This window comes from Archocentrus centrarchus, chromosome 23 (genome assembly GCF_007364275.1).
Source record: "Archocentrus centrarchus isolate MPI-CPG fArcCen1 chromosome 23, fArcCen1, whole genome shotgun sequence".
NCBI lineage: Eukaryota > Metazoa > Chordata > Actinopteri > Cichliformes > Cichlidae > Archocentrus > Archocentrus centrarchus.
Window position 1 is genome coordinate 6,631,267 of NC_044368.1, and position 16,009 is coordinate 6,647,275.

At 39.7% G+C, this 16,009-nt stretch overlaps 1 pseudogene; it reads left to right on the top strand.

Annotated features, from left to right (window-relative positions):
• Positions 1–3,265: 3,265 nt before the first annotated feature.
• Positions 3,266–16,009, top strand: part of LOC115773226 (liprin-beta-1-like) — a 29,119-nt pseudogene continuing 16,375 nt past the window's right edge.

The following is a 16,009-nucleotide window of genomic DNA, read 5'->3' on the forward strand; positions in this document are numbered from 1 at the left end:
AGTGGTTAGTTAGTAGTTATTTGCACAAAAGTGTGCTGACTCTTATCCACTCTTATCCAGGCAGGCTGGAGAACTATAGCTCAAAACCACTCTAAAAATATGTGTAACTATATACATTGTGTAACTCGTGTAATTTATATTTGAAGTGTATCAGTAGGCGCGGGCCTGGACCCCCAGGGGCTGCCCATAATGCCGCCAATCTAATCTGCGCCAAACAGACACAGATACCTGTAATTTAGTGATAAACTAATAAAATACTGGAGGTTCACTGACTGAAACTGAAGCCTAGATTTCTTGAGCAGTCTGTACAACACAGAAAGCAATGGTATTTGTCAGATAACTGCATTAGAAGTGTTTGAAAAAGCACCAACAGTCAGAGCGGTTCAGTTCAGCAGACCCTGATCAGCTACAGCTGCTTGTGTCCGGACTCTGGTAACATTGTTCTTAAAGGGTTAACTATCCCAAACCTTTTTTTTTCCTTGGACCAGGCTGTGAACATGCTCTTTTAATGCTGCGCAGTGGGGCATTTAAAGATGGGACTCTATAGGGACTGACTTGCTATTGAAGCCAGCCTCAAGTGGCCACTAGAAGAACTGCTTCATTTTTCAGTGTTGAAGGTTCAAAAAAATTGAACACATGTGTTTTTGTAATTTGAGAGGTCTAGCTGGATATTTATTAAAAACGTGATCAGAATATTCAGTTGATTAAATCCAACTTTAGCTTTTATTTGTTTAGCTTTCTCATATAAAGAACATGCACAAAATTGTGTTTTATTTACAGCATGAAAACCCTCATAAACAAAGCAATGCTTTACATATCTGTGTTGTGATGAAGATATCTGCTTAAGACCCCTTTCAGGGTCTGCACAGTATGGATGCTTCATTTTTCGGGATTAACAAAGAATCTGTATTTAAAGTGGATTGGTTGCTCGGGACCCCTCTGCTTATGCCAGTATCAACCTGGAGGCCAGATGCAACCAGCCCAATAAAAACAGATTCTTTGAGAGAGTTTCCATTAACACTAGGTTGCCAGCTCAGTTTTTAGCCCAGCTTCATGCAACCTTAAATAAATCAATTTTATGCTTTAAATAGATTTTAAAAGGGAAAGAGAACACTGGTAGATGCTGCAAATTCAGATACAAGTACCAGGAGAAGAGGTTGGATGGATGCAGCCCTAATTTTGTATTTTTAGAAGTCTAAAGATGATTTGGTAAGACATAATGGAAAAAAAAAAAACTCCACCTCACTAATCCTCACTCCTTACCCGTTTTACCTCCACCCTCTGTGATGTTTTTCGTTATGAAGATTATCTTCACCTACAGAATAATACTAGCTGGCAGTTCTTTTGTTCAGTATCTTTGTCAGTATGCTCCCCGATGATATTAAAATGCAGCCATATAAGAAAGAGAATGCCACTTCAAAATAGAGTGTAAACACTTGCAGAATGTGTGTACATACATGTCATGATGCTATACAGGAAGGTCCCTCACTTTCCTCCCAGGGTCCAAAGACATGCAGTTAGTAGGGCTAGGTTAATTGCTGATTCTAAATTGCCCATATGTGTGAGTGTGAATAGTTCTTTGTGTTAGCCCTGTGACAGACTAGCGACCTGTCCAGGGTGTACCCTGCCTCTCACCCCATGTCAGCCAGGATAGGCTCCAGCCCTCCCATGACCCTGAAATGGATGAGTGGAAGAGAATGGATGGATGGTTTGAGGATACATGTTAGCACAGTCATTATGCTGCACCACAGGAGGCTACACCATTATCACCCCATTTCTCAGCATGTCAGTAGGTGCTGTTTAAGTCCATTCTATCATTAAACACATAATGAACTATGTCTGTATTTTCTCCACACTTTAGATAGAAAGAAAAACATCCTTCTTGCACTGCAAGGCAAATGTGTTACATCATGTCTATAGTAGACACTTTATGTCTTATAAAGTCAAGGCTTCTTCAATTGTGCCCTTCAGTGTGCTCCCAACCTCATGAGAACACCTCTAACTCCACCTACTGGTAGATCTGTCTGAAAATGTTTATCAGGAGACTTGCAGTGTGCATTTGAAAAAATAGCAACAGGTGATTATTCTAAAGTGGAATTAAAATGAATGTGACCTTTAAAGCTTTTAATTTGCACTCAGTGTGACGTTGATGTGATTTGTTCTCAGTCAACCTAGCCTTTCACACACCGGCTTCTTATAGCCAGTGTGTGTCTGTCTGTCTGTCTGTCTGTCTGTCTGTCTATCTATCTATCTATCTATCTATCTATCTATCTATCTATCTATCTATCTATCTATCTATCTATCTATCTATCTATCTATCTATCTATCTATCTATCTATCTATCTATCTATCTATCTATCTATCTATCTATCTATCTATCTATCTATCTATCTATCTATCTATCTATCTGTCTATCTATCTGTGCATGGTGGGTACAAAAGTCAAAGCAGGATATGCACCATTTACATAACTGCAATATAAAATATTAAAATATACTTTGTTTATCCCTACAGCTGAGTAATTGGTGTGTTACAGCAGCCAAGATATTAAACACAACCAGTAACAACAAGCTAAAAAAAAAAGCAGAACAGCTCATTGAAATACCATATGACAAAATAAACTAGCACAGTACAATAAAAATTGCACAAACAAAAAACTGAATTAAAGGAAAAGAAGTAAAATACAGGAGGTTAATAAATCAAAATTTGAATAAAATAGAACAGAATTCTCTGTAAAACAGCTGAATATAGTACACTAAAAGGTAAAAATCTAAATAAAATCTTTATCATCATCCTCTTCTGGCTGCTTTCCTTAAGCGTCACAACAGTGGATCATCTATCTCCATTTCCTTGCAGCCTCCTCTGTCACACCAACCCTTTGCATGTCCTCCTTCACTATATTTAGGTATTTTCTCTGTGGTCCAAACCATTTCAAGCTTGCCTATTCTCACAAACTGCTCAACTTTAGCTGTCCCAGTGATATAAAACACAATAAGTTAAACATTTCTATAAGATACAATAAAGCTCATATAGAATACTTCCAAGGCTGTCTTTAAATACTGGCACTAATTATCAGCCGAATTTTGAATGTTTTTGCTGTTTTGTGGCAATAGTAATAAGAAGGATACACTTTTCTATTCTCACTCCACAGGACATGAGTTTTATTATGAAGGACAAAGTTGATTTTTCCTCTGCTAAAGGTTTTCATGCTTTTATTCTGAAGTAAGGACTTCCTGCATTTTCTTCCTGTGTGGCTTTAGCTTGACGCCGCTCTATGTGGCTTTTTAGCTGGACGAAAACTTCACTTCACAGACAAATTCAATGAGAAGGTGAACGACGACCATGAAGCTTCGTTGAAAGGCGTCCAAAGAGTTTGGAGTAAGCGAACCGGAGACTGCGGAAAGCTTTCAGTAACATTTTTTGGCCGAAAACTGTAAGTTCACCGAAGTTTCAATGAACTTTTTTCAAGTTTTAAAAACAGAGTTACTGTTAATGTTGAGTTTTCCAGTCTTCACTAAAGCGCTTGCATGACTAAAGTCCCTTTGTTTTCAGTTTAATTAGCTACAAATGATGTGGACGTGTTAGCTAACGTATTAACCCAGAGTTTAGCTTTTTAACTTTTGCGGATACATCTGAATATTGGAAATATTACTTATGGTAATGGATATTTATCATTAGGCTGCCATATGTGCAGTAATATATGTTGATATAAAGAAGTGGGTTAAATGCAGTGCACTTTTTTACTTTTATTAATAATATTTTACTTTATTGCTTTGCTATCAGTAAAAAAAATCCATAGACAATGTCCCTGAGACTCATTGTGATATCTCCTTGCTGTTTTAACATTTAGTTTAAGATTAAATCACCAACCCATGCACCACACGTGTTTAAATTCCACAAACAATACACGTAGTAGTAGTAAAAACTACTAATTCATATAATATAATAAATGCCATCCACAGAGAAGTGATAAAGCGGAAAAAAATTATCAAAGTGTGTTTTAAGTTTAAGGATTTGTTTCATTTCAATGCATTACAGTTTTTTTAGTACCTTAAATTGTGCTAGGCTTGTATGAGAGGAGCCTTATTACATCACATTTTATTTAGGCATCCATAAATGTGCAAGCCAAACAGTGAATCACTGTCGAGAACCTCCAGTCAGACTCAGTTTGGCGCCCAGCATCATTTAGAAAATACAGTAGGAGCCAGCACTTTATAGCTGCTGCTGATCCAGTGTCGGTGTTCTTCATCATCAGTCTGAGACTAATAAAGCCTTTGTATGGTTAAAGCTCTGTAGTGTACATTTTTAATCAGGAACACCCCCCACCCCCTCCAATTTCTGAGGCGCATGACCCCCTGGCAGTCCTCTGCTCTGCCCGCCTCCCTCTGATGACGTCTTGGCCCGCAGGCAGAGAACCTAAAGCATAACAAAGGATTTTATTTCCCTCTCTGTCATTAGCCTTATTTGTATCCTCACCTCACTCATGCAGCTAATGGTCCATGTCTCCAAAAACCCATCCTGGTGCACACGTGCTTGCACAGCTGTATCTGATGTTACAGTGGCATAGTAAAACAAATTTTCCAACTGCTTAGTGATTGTTTAGACTTATTTATTTGTGTCTCTTAATCTCCTGGAAGCTTGTTTCCTCAGGCAGACATTTGTGTGTGCGTGTGTGTTGTTCTGTCAGGTACACAGAAGACAAAGTCCATTATTGACCCATGTTTGTATCAGCAGCAAACTTGGCCTAAGATCAACATGGCACACTCCCCAGAGTTTTCTAGATTTAGATTTTATTTTTTCTTGAAGCCACGTGTCCAGAAAGTCGACTGGGACTTTTCTATCTCAGGCACCTCTTTTCATGATGTTTGCATTCCTTGCATTCCTGGTGCAGTTCTCTTGCGGTGGTGTATTTTGACAGAGGGGAGGTGTCATTTATAAGCCACATGATATACTGGGATGTCTACATTCTTGTGAAATTAATTAGAATATCTTAATCTAAAACATTTGTCTCACAGGCACAGAATTAATGGCTCGGGCTGTGCTTGTTGTTCTCTATATTCAATAACGCTGATGTTCAAGTCTCCTTTATGATGTGACAGAAGTAATATAGGAGCTCCTGGATTTGCAGCTGTTATTGTTGTGTGTGCTGGGATTGCAGGAAAATTGCAGTATCTTTGTAAGAGGAAGACATTTCCCCAGAATGTACCAGGAAGCGCTTCCTGACAGGACTGAGTGACGGTCTTCCTGAGTGTAAGGATGCCTCTCTTTCACCCTGTTTACAGTTTCAGCGCATCTACCCCCTCATGACATGAGTAAGACTAGGACTCATGACTTAGGGCTGCTTCTTTGTTACAATACTGATAACAAAGGCAACAAAATGTAGTTTTTCTTGGCTTGCTGAGTTCTCTTACTCATTTCCTCCAGAGCTTCTCTTTATTTTTTTAATGTATTTTTCCCTTCCAGTGGGATTCTGCCTGTGATGTAGTTGGGGCCACGTGGAAAAACTGCAATAACTTGGGATCAGAGTCGTGGCAGTACCATGTGAGTCTCTGAAAGACAAAGACTTGTTTGTATAGTGTGTCGGTCCAGCCGCTGCTGTTGCAGTGAGAAACAGGGCAGTGTTTTAAAGTCTATTGTCTCTGTCAAACAACCTGACCTCACAGAAGCCCAGACTGAAAGTCCAATGCTCCATCTTCTCAGGGGGAAGAGTAAACAAATGGAGGGTGTTTGACTGGAGCTTTTGACATGGCTTTTTCTTAAATTGGGTGGCACAGGAAGACGAAGAGCAAGGCAGAGGGCCTAGAATATTTGATCAGAAATGCAGTGAAGAAAAACAATGGGTGCAGGCCTTTGCGTCAGTACAGAAGCATGAATATTATTTTGTTCTGAATAGGTTTTACAAGTTGATTAATGTTTGAGTAACTTTTCAAAATGTGGTGAGATCCAATGTCATTAGCTGTCAAATCAACCGAGGAGGGCCGATATCTCTGCAAAGTGTAACGCAAAGCTTTCTAAATTAAACCAAAAGCGTGCAGTAATGAAATCTGACTTTCTCATATTTCTTTTGATAATAAGTTCTGTAGCTGTCTGGAGTAGAGACTGGGGATTTAATCAAATGCCACTAAAACAAATGTTTTAAAAGTAGTGGCAGCAATATAGTTGTTAATATAGTTGAGAGAGTCTGTGTTCAGGTATAAGGTTTCAAATCAGCTTATATTTGCGGTTCGTCAGCTTAATCGCTGCTGACGTGCTGATGGAGAGAGGGCATTGTTCAGGTTAAATTTAAAGAAAGCAGAAAGCATGAAGTAATGGCAGCAATTTATTTAAACTTGTTATGGTCACACAGATTTACAAAACACCATAATTTTACTTCCGTCCAGCGAGCAAACATATCGTACACCTCATTATGAGCAGGTCTGAACTCTTACTACGACAAACTGAGTTGCAGCATTACACCATTTGCTGCTCCCTATGCTACAGTCTGAAATGCACATCTGTACCACAGCTGGAGGTAAGTTATAGGAGCACGAGGCACCGGTGGAGGCGTGTGTGTGTGTGTTACAGAGACCGACCATTCAGCGTATGGTCAAGTAATCCCAGCCTATTTTCTTTTCAGATCCTCCCACCCCCACCCCCCCATATTGCTCTCAATCCATCTGGTTGATGTTAAAACCACCTCTCAGCTCCAGAAAAGTCGAGTTTGATTCTCAGACTGATTTGTCTTTCTTTAAGATTGAAATATTATTCTGTCAGATGTATTTAGATCAGTGGCATTGATTTTCTTTTCTTAACACATTTGTTTGAATGATAGGGGCAGAGCAGTAAGTGAATAATGTTCATAATGTGGTTTTATAGTGTTAGCCTGCCTCTCAGACCTTCAAGCTCCAAATAAAGTCCACTCAGAATGATTTGAAATGATGTCATTCTGGGCAAAGAAATTGATTTAAAGAAGCTGTTTCTATGCCTCTGTTGAACTCGTGCTTTTTATCCATTACCTTTGCAATTATGGCTTTTTATTTTACTTACTTTATTTTAAAGAGTGAACTAAGGCTTGCGATCAGTCCAGTTAAAAGTTATACATTCATGACTGATGTAATTGCTTTGTAAAAGTGTATCAAAGGGGTATTATTTAGCTGAATAGGCTCAGGCTCTTGCATAGAAGTCCGACTGGTCCCAGCAGATGTGTGTCCCTCCCTGAGCCTGGTTCAGGCAGAGGTCTCTTCCTGTTAAAGGGGAGTATTTCCTCACCAGCGTCAACAAATGCTCGCCCATAGGGGGGTCATCTGATTGTGGTCATCTGATGGGGTTCTCTCTCTACTATTGTAGGATCTAACTTTAAATATAAAGAACCTTGAGATGCCTGTGCTATACAACTATGACTGAAATGAAGTTGAAGGATATCTAATGTTCTGTTTCCCTATGCTGTTTCTCCCAGCACTGACAGTCCAACATTATGCAGCAACTGGCTCAGCATACAGAGTAAGTGGGGCTAAAGAAAAACTGCAGTTCCTGCTATGGCCACTTGAAGCTGGCTCCACATGGTCTCAGTATCATCACATCAGCTCAATATATGGGGTAGTGGTGTAATGATACTCAATGCTTTAGTGCTCATATGACAAATAATAATCACCAATGGGAGGCACCTGTGATGCACCTGTGTGCTCGGATGCAGCTTGCTAATCAAGCTGGCTAGCATTGAGCTAATAACTTAGCACTGCACCTCAGTGTCCAAATATGGTCACGTTCAGCCTCAAAAAACTAAGTGCTGTCAAAGTACCAAACTGCAGGCCAGCAGTGGTTAATGTTAGTCTTATATACAGCCTGTGATGTGGACGTGTCTGCCTTCTTGACAGTGTGTGTCTGAAAACCTTTCTGTGATAGTCAGGACCAAGCCTCTTCCTTCCTACTGAAGACAATAATAATAATAATAAAAAAAAAAAAGTTTAAGCAATTTCCTAAAACAGCTGGACACTTTGTTTTTGGGGAAAAAAATCACTTCAGCAGGATTGAATGTTGCATTTGTTCGTGACTTTCATTGTGGAAAAATAGACTTGGGGAGCTTTCCAGTGGCAGGATGGATCATGCGTGATATCAAAACAAACTGCTGTGGCCAACAATGGAGCTCCATTGCACAGAGAAATGGGATATTTCTGGCTCTACCAAGACAGACAATACTTGCTTGTAGGATCAGTTCTTTTCTGCTTTTGGTCTTTTTTTATAATGTTATTTGTTGCCCATAGAGAATATCCCCGATCTCATTTGTGATATCTCCGTGTGTATGACGTGCCAGCTTTTGTTTGTTGTTGCTTGTTGGCATTTTATTTGTTCCCTTCATGGGTCAGTTTAAATGTCTTGGGCTTTGACATAATACAGTCCTTAGGGGATTTCTTGTGAAGGCAAAAGGGTCAAAAAGGTCAGCAGGAATGTCAGTGCCTGGCACCAGTGTTTAGTTTGTGGGAGAACTGGCCTGCTTAGGAATGTATGTAGTCATCACTCCTACACTTCAGGCATCAATCATTATTACTTCATATGGACCCTTCTTGAGGATGAGCTTTCATCTTTAGATTTTTCTCTTGAGGTTTTAGCCATAAAATTATTTACGGATGACCTTCTCATCCCCGATGTGAATAAAAGCAGAAAATCTCTGGCATTTTAAACGGTCTGGCTTTATCCTTCTGAAGAATGACAAACCAGTTTTCATGGAAGGTTTTAGTGCCATCTATCTGCTGCATGACCAGGACAAAATTGACTTCTTCTTTTTTTTATTTTTCTCACATGCTCATTTAATTCCTGTTTTGACTCATTTCCAGAGATAAATTGACCTGAAATTTTGGCTTTCATGTGAATTGTTACTAAATAGGATTTCACATGAAACTTATTCTGGATTAGATGGGGCTTTTATCACAAGACAGTGTAGAAAGATGAAAATCACCCTCAAGTATGCAAACGCTTTGATTTATTTTATCTTCAAATATTTTCATCTTATTTAATTTCTACTCCAGAGACAAAGTGGAGTGGAGCTGAGTGGAGCATGAGTTCATCGTTTACATGTTTTAAAAAAAGAAAAAAAGAAAAGGGGTTTTCAGCAGCAAGTATAACATTTTTGTGAGAGAAAGGACAAACTATACGTTGCTGTCACAGGGTTTATTAAATAAGCAACTGACTAAATACAGCTTTCAATCTGATGAGAAAGAGTGGGAGTTTTCCATCAAATCATGGAGTAAAGCATACGAGTAGTAAGAAGTGAATTGGTGGTGCTCCTCCACCCTCATTTCACTTGGAAACTTTACAGCTTAGATGGAAAGCAGGTTGTTATATCTTCAAATGTGTGCGTCTGCATAACCAGGATTCTGTTTAGATTCAAACCTAATGATATGTTGATGTTGTACTACAATACAGCACTTTGTGTGACATTTTAGAACAAACCTACACCCTCTTCTCTGCAGTTAAAATTAGGCGGCAAAGCACTTAGGGCTCCTTGTTTTAACAGCAGACTGTAGCTCCCAGCTCACATATTGAGGTCATTGGTTTAATTATACTCTTAATGCCAATTTCTTACCCTACTGGATATGACACTGTGACCCCACAGAGGGAGGAAATGAGGCAAAGCCTCTAGTCCCTGCCCCCCTTTTACCATGGGATGTCTGAACAAGTGGGGCTACTGTTTTTGTGTTGTTGGTTCTGTGCTTTAGCTGGGCTCTCTCAGCTACACTGTTTACTATTTCAGTTCCTTTAAATCAGATTTTGTTTGAAGAGATAAGTGGCCAGTGCAAGTAAAAGAGAAGACATGTGATAAGTGTTTGATTCCGCTGGTCATGGGGATATTTGTTATGGAAGTTTGAAATGCCAAGCATGCCAGGGCTACAAGGCCTGAGACCCCTGGGAGAATGGTGCCATTATTTCAGACAGGAGCCTGGCCGTGAGCACTCGTGACTGCCTGCTTGCCGGAAATAAGGGCTTCTGGGTAATAACTCCTGAAATCACTTTGTTTTTTGTCTCTGAGGCAGCCAGTTTTTGTGTCACAGACTGCAGGGGTAATTTGATGCAGCAGCCATTTGAAAAGGAAGAACGAGACCTTTTACTATAACAAGATTAGTGATAACTTGGTTATTTCTTTTCAAGGGAAAATGCAAATGCAAGCATACAGACAGGCTTTGTGGTTCACAACAGGCTATTATACATCCACAATGTAATGTTTTTAACAGTAGATATAATGGGGACAATGGCGGCATCAAAAATGTATGCATGTGCTGCGCATGTTAATTTCTGTTGTTTAGACGTGGCATGACTGGTTAGCAAATTTGTCTGCCTACTCCAGGAAGTGGCTCTTTGGTCGTCCTTTGGATCAAAACATCCCTCCCACCAAGTTCCAGTGTTTTCATCACAGTAGACTTTGAGACCTGATGTTTTAAGGGAGACAAATAACAGAACATGAAATGCTATATTGGATTAAAAACAAATGTGGTTTTTAAAACCCAATTCCAAAAAAGGTGGAAAAAATAACCCATATTTTATTCAAAATGGAACATATAAATGATCAGTTGTTTAAACTGAGAGATTTTACCATTTCATGAAAAATATTCGCTTATTTTGAATTCGGTGGTAGCAATGCATGTCAGAGGGTTAGCGTTGGGGCAATGAAAGGCTGGAAAAGTAAGTGGTTCTAAAAAGAAACGGGCAAAGGAACATTTTGCAGCTAATTAAGTTAATTGACAACAGGTCAGTAACATGTCTGGGGATAAAAAGAGTTCCTTAGAGAGGCAGAGTTCATCAGACACTCTGGCCAGAAGTTCACTAATCTGCAAATAAACCTATCTACAAATTGTGGAATATCATCAGAAGATTCAGAGAATCTGGAGAAATCTGTGTGCATGGGACAAAGCTGAAAATAAATTCTGGATATTGGAGCCCATGATCTTCAGGCCCTCATTAAAAACAGGCATGATTCTGTCATGGAAATCATTGCATGTGCTCAGGAACACTTTCAGAAATCACTCACTGTGCCATCCACAAATACAGGTCAACACTATAATGCGATGAAGAAGCCATGTGTAAACACAATCCAGAAACACTGCAGTCTTCACTGGCTAAAGCTCAGTCAAAATAAATTGAGGCAGAGTGGAAAATTGTTCTGTGGACAGAGAATCAAAAATTCTTTTTGGAAAACATTCCTCTAGGCTGCAGAGGAGAGGGACCCTCTGGGTTGTCATCATTGTTCAGCTCTAGTGTCTGCATCTCTGATGGTATGGGAGATGCATTAGTGCCTTTGGAATTTAGAGTAGCATATGCTCCCATCCAGATTATGTTTTTGAGGGAAGGCCTTGCGTATTTCAGCAATTTTAAAAAGCCAGTCAAAAAAATTACAAGTTTTACAAAATTAATCATTCTGATAGTCTTAAAACACACGCTGGTTCAGAGATGTTATTTTAATCTAATTGTATTTATTTTTTAGTCTTTCTCCATCTTGCCTTTAAGGTGGCAGTAATTGAACCATTAATTAAAAAGCTATCACTTGACCTAGCTGTGTTAACTAATTATAGCCCAATCTCCAGCCTTCCTTTTATTTCAAAAATTCTTGAGAGTAGTTGTGAAACAGCTAACTGATCATCTGCAGAGGAATGGTTTATTTGAAGGGTTTCAGTCAGAATTCATCATTATAAAGTGGTCTTGGGAATGGGAGGCAGAGCCTTCGGCTTTCAGGCCCCTCTTCTGTGGAACCAGCTCCCAGTTTGGATTCGGGGAAAACAAACAGCCTCTCTACATGTAGGCTTAAACTTTCCTTTTTGATTAAAGCTTATATTAGGGCTGAATCAGGTGACCGTGAACCCTCTTAGTTATACCACAATATGCTCAGGTTGCTGGGGGCTTCCCATGATGCACCGAGTGTTCCTTCTTCATTTGCCTTTTTTTACTCCGTATGTGTTTATACACCACTGCATTTATTCAGTAGTTATTATTAAAGTTTGTCTCTCTTCCACAGTGTGTCTTTTGTCCTGTCTCCCTCACCCCAAACCAGTCACAGCAGATGGCTGCACCCCCCCTGAGTCTGATTCTGCTGGAGGTTTCTTCCTGTAAAAATCGAGTTTTTCCTTCCTATTGTTGCCAAGTGCTTGCTCATAGGGGTTGTGTGATTGTTGGTGTTTCTCTGCACAGTCTGCCCATTGCACAGCCACCTTTTTAAACAGGCACAGTTGCACACATTTTAAACACTTACCCACCTTCTTGTGATATGTTTAGGGAACATTAGTAAACTGTAGCTTCAAAAATTTTGTAACACCATCCAAACAGATGCTGCATTAGTGTCATTAAATTTCTGAATTCTGCAAAGAGAAACTGTTGGTGCTATTGTCTTCGGAGCTGTTGTTAATGTGGTATGTGGTTTTATGTGAGCATAACACACCATCCTCATCACACGACCTATTAAGAAGCTGTACTTAAGTTTCCTGAGTGCTATTAAACATCTTTTTACTAAGAGAGTTTGCATAGTTGCTTTGAATCATTGAAGAGCTTTTAGGCACTGATGGAGATGCTTTTACCTCATTTACAGTACTTCAGCATTTTGGAGGATGACTACTCTTCAGTCCTCTTGGTCATGCAGTGAACTGATAACATGACAATTAAAAAAATGCTGCAGCCATAGCTGCATACCCCATATTTGGCAGACCACTGTTTGTGCAGTGATTGGATTTGAAGTTATTTTTAATGTCTTTTAGTTCTGGCCAAGTTCTTTATGGGCTTTTTCCCTTTTCTTACTCTTTTCTCTCTCAGATTCACTGAGCACAAGATGATGTCCGACGCCAGTGAGATGTTGGCAGCAGCCTTGGAGCAAATGGATGGGATCATAGCAGGTAACCACAGTGAACATTTTGACTCTAAAACCTGGGCATAGCACTTATTTAAGTGGGCATGGTAGGCTACGAGGGTATAGTCACATCTGGAAACCATCAAATTGCAAATACAAAGTCCAAGTGGACATTAACACAGTGTGTCTTCCTCCCACTTTTACCTGCAGTTTAATGCAAGCTTTCTGAATATACTGAAGTCTGAAATACAGCTAAAACCATGCTTCTAGTGGTCTGCCTCCACTGCATGAGAAATTAAAGGAAGTTTCCATTGTCCCTGCAGTGATGGAAACTAATGATTATTCAAGCTCTGTGAGTTTGGAATACAAACCTCTTGCCTGCAAGCTTTTGGCTGCACTCTGTATACTTGTGCCGCTGCAGATGAGCAGACCAGGCTTCAGTTTTTGAGTCCATACTTTTCCACTGATGTGTGTAATTATAGCACTGACCTTTCCAATGGGAGCGAGGCGGCTGATCACATGACATCCCCCAGTCCCCACTGTTTCCGCAGAAACCACAGGCATCACCAAGCCCCGCTCCTCTGCTACTGCGGAGGAAGCCATGATTGCTGCATATTCATTTATCTAGCTCCTTCATTACTATTGAGCATCTTCATTATGGCTGACATTTAAGACAGATGGTATAGAGTGGGCTGAAGCACATGGTGGGAACATCATGCACTCGAGATCAGTCAACATGTTGCTGCATTTGCTTCCAAGTAAAATGTAGTCGCCTCTTATACAGAAAGACATTTCATTGCCTTTATTTGCTTATATTTTGTTTGATGGACACTATATAAACATTGGTTTGCTCAGTATGTTTGCAGTTGTTTTAATGCAGAGGTGGAAAGAATATCAGTAAGTACCTAAAAGTAGGTGTGATGTTGTAATTTTGCTGAAATGTTTGAGTAGGAGCAAAACGACTTGAGGGTAAACCATGTCGGCTACTTAAACAAACATAATGGTCTTGGAGAATTTGATGGAGACTCCAATTAAAATTTGTGAAGCATGTGAAGAGCTTTAACTGTCAACCAGTTATGTACTTACAGAGTTTTACCTGTGAAGATATCATGCATAACCCTCCTCACACATGAGTTATGCACATCAGTCTGTTAATCTTTTAAACACTGAGGTCACTTTTATGTTAATGTTGCTGACATTAGGAACATCCATGGTGAGAAGAGAGGATGCGATCCATGGCACACAAAGCTATTTTTGCCAGTACTTGCACATCTTAATGCACCTGTGGCAGCAAGTATTGTCAGCATTGATTCAAGCAAAGTGTAACCACACTTTTCAACGTTTTTCTTTACTGCTGTTGTCATTAAAAGCTCGGTCTTCTTGTTAGGGCTGTACAGTAATTTAATTTGGTATAATTTTGGCAAGATAATAAGATAATTGAGATTTTTTTTTAAATGAGTAATTTGCCTCATTCTGTGTTCCAAAATTGTTTCACCTTTTGGCTTCTTTTTATTTTTTTATTTTTTTTTAATTAACTCCCTGCCAGTCTGTGGCAGCTTCAGCTTACTCTTTTTGTTGTTGTTGTTTGTTGAATTACAAATGTTCATGGAATTAATTAAAAAGAAAGTGAAAATTATTTTTCCTGAAGTTTTAATAATTCCACTATTTTTCCCAAGGTCGTGAGCAATCGTGTTAATTAATCATGATCTTATTGACCAAAATAATTGATTTTGGGCATAGTCATACACTCCTGCTGCATGTGTGTGTGCTGCATGATGCTGCTTAAGTTAATTCATTGAATGCAACAGAACAGCGTTCATACTCTATATTAAACATTAGTTTGCACTAGTCACTATGTACTGGAAAGTATGCAGTCTAACTAAGATTACCAGCCTCAACACAAGACATTTAAATGCAGTAATTTGGTCGATGTATTTGGTGTTTAGACTGATAAGCTGGTGACATTCATAAGAGACTGTGTGCAGTAAAAATAGCACAGTTTCTCAGTGATTGATATTTACAAATCAGTTTTGAATATGTGGTTGTATGAATGCATCAGTTAGGTGTGTGTGTGTGTGTGTGTGTGTGTGTGTCTGTGTGTGTGTGTGTGTGTGTGTGTGCGCATATATACACACACAATTTATATGAATCTAAATCTTGCCTCTGCACCTTGCCAGGCTCCAAGGCTATGGACTACTCCAATGGGCTGTTTGACTGCCAGTCACCCACATCACCTTTCCTCGGTGGCCTTCGGGTCCTTCACCTACTAGAAGATTTGCGAGCAGCACTGGAGCTGATGGATAATGAGGAGAGGGACAACCTGCGGTGTCAGATTCCTGACTCCACTGCGGAGGGACTAGCAGAGTGGCTGCATGGACGAATGGTAAAAAAAAAAAAAAAAACAGACCTTGTGTTGGACGCTATCTAGACTTCTTTGTCTGGTCTTTTATGTTTAAGTGATCAAAAAGTATCATGACCTTGCCATTGAAGTCATCTCCTTGTACACCTCTGGACCCCTGCCAGTGTGACTGCTGTGTGTGCATCTGTGATTTCTCCATGAGGTTCAAACTTGTACAGAGAGCAAAGATCATCTTCTCTGTCAAACTGACCCAGTTTTATGTTGTAGATTGCTGTTGCTGATGAGAGCTGTCCACTGGCTATCACACATAGACTAACAAAGCCTGCCTTTGCCAAAGAGCAGAGGCAGTGAAATCAGGTCAGGGGAATGCTTTTAGTTTTTTTAACATAAACAGAGTTGGCAAATTTAATTTGTCTGTAGTGTCAGACTGTCAATACAGAGTTCTGCCGTTATACTGAGGCAGCTGAGAGCATTTAGTGCAAATACTGTGGTGCGTGCCACTGTCTGCCCACTTCTGTTTTTTTTTTTTTGGCCACACCAACACAATATTTTGGACACCACCAGCCCTACTAGCTAAACTTGTTTCCCTGTGGCTTTGTCCTCATCTCCAAAATGAAACACTTTAGGAGATCAATCATGCGTCATTGATTAGCAAGTGGTCAGAACGAGAGCTTTTAAAAATTGCATCTGTGCTGAAAATGGTCCAGAAGAAGACTGCCTTGAAGTGGAGATGAGCTAAATTTAAATCTGGTAAGGTTTTTGCCTTTTAAGAGCAAGGTAGCATACATTTCTGGTCACAGTTGGATTAGATATGCCTCTCAAGGAAACTTTTTCAACATCTGTCTCAGG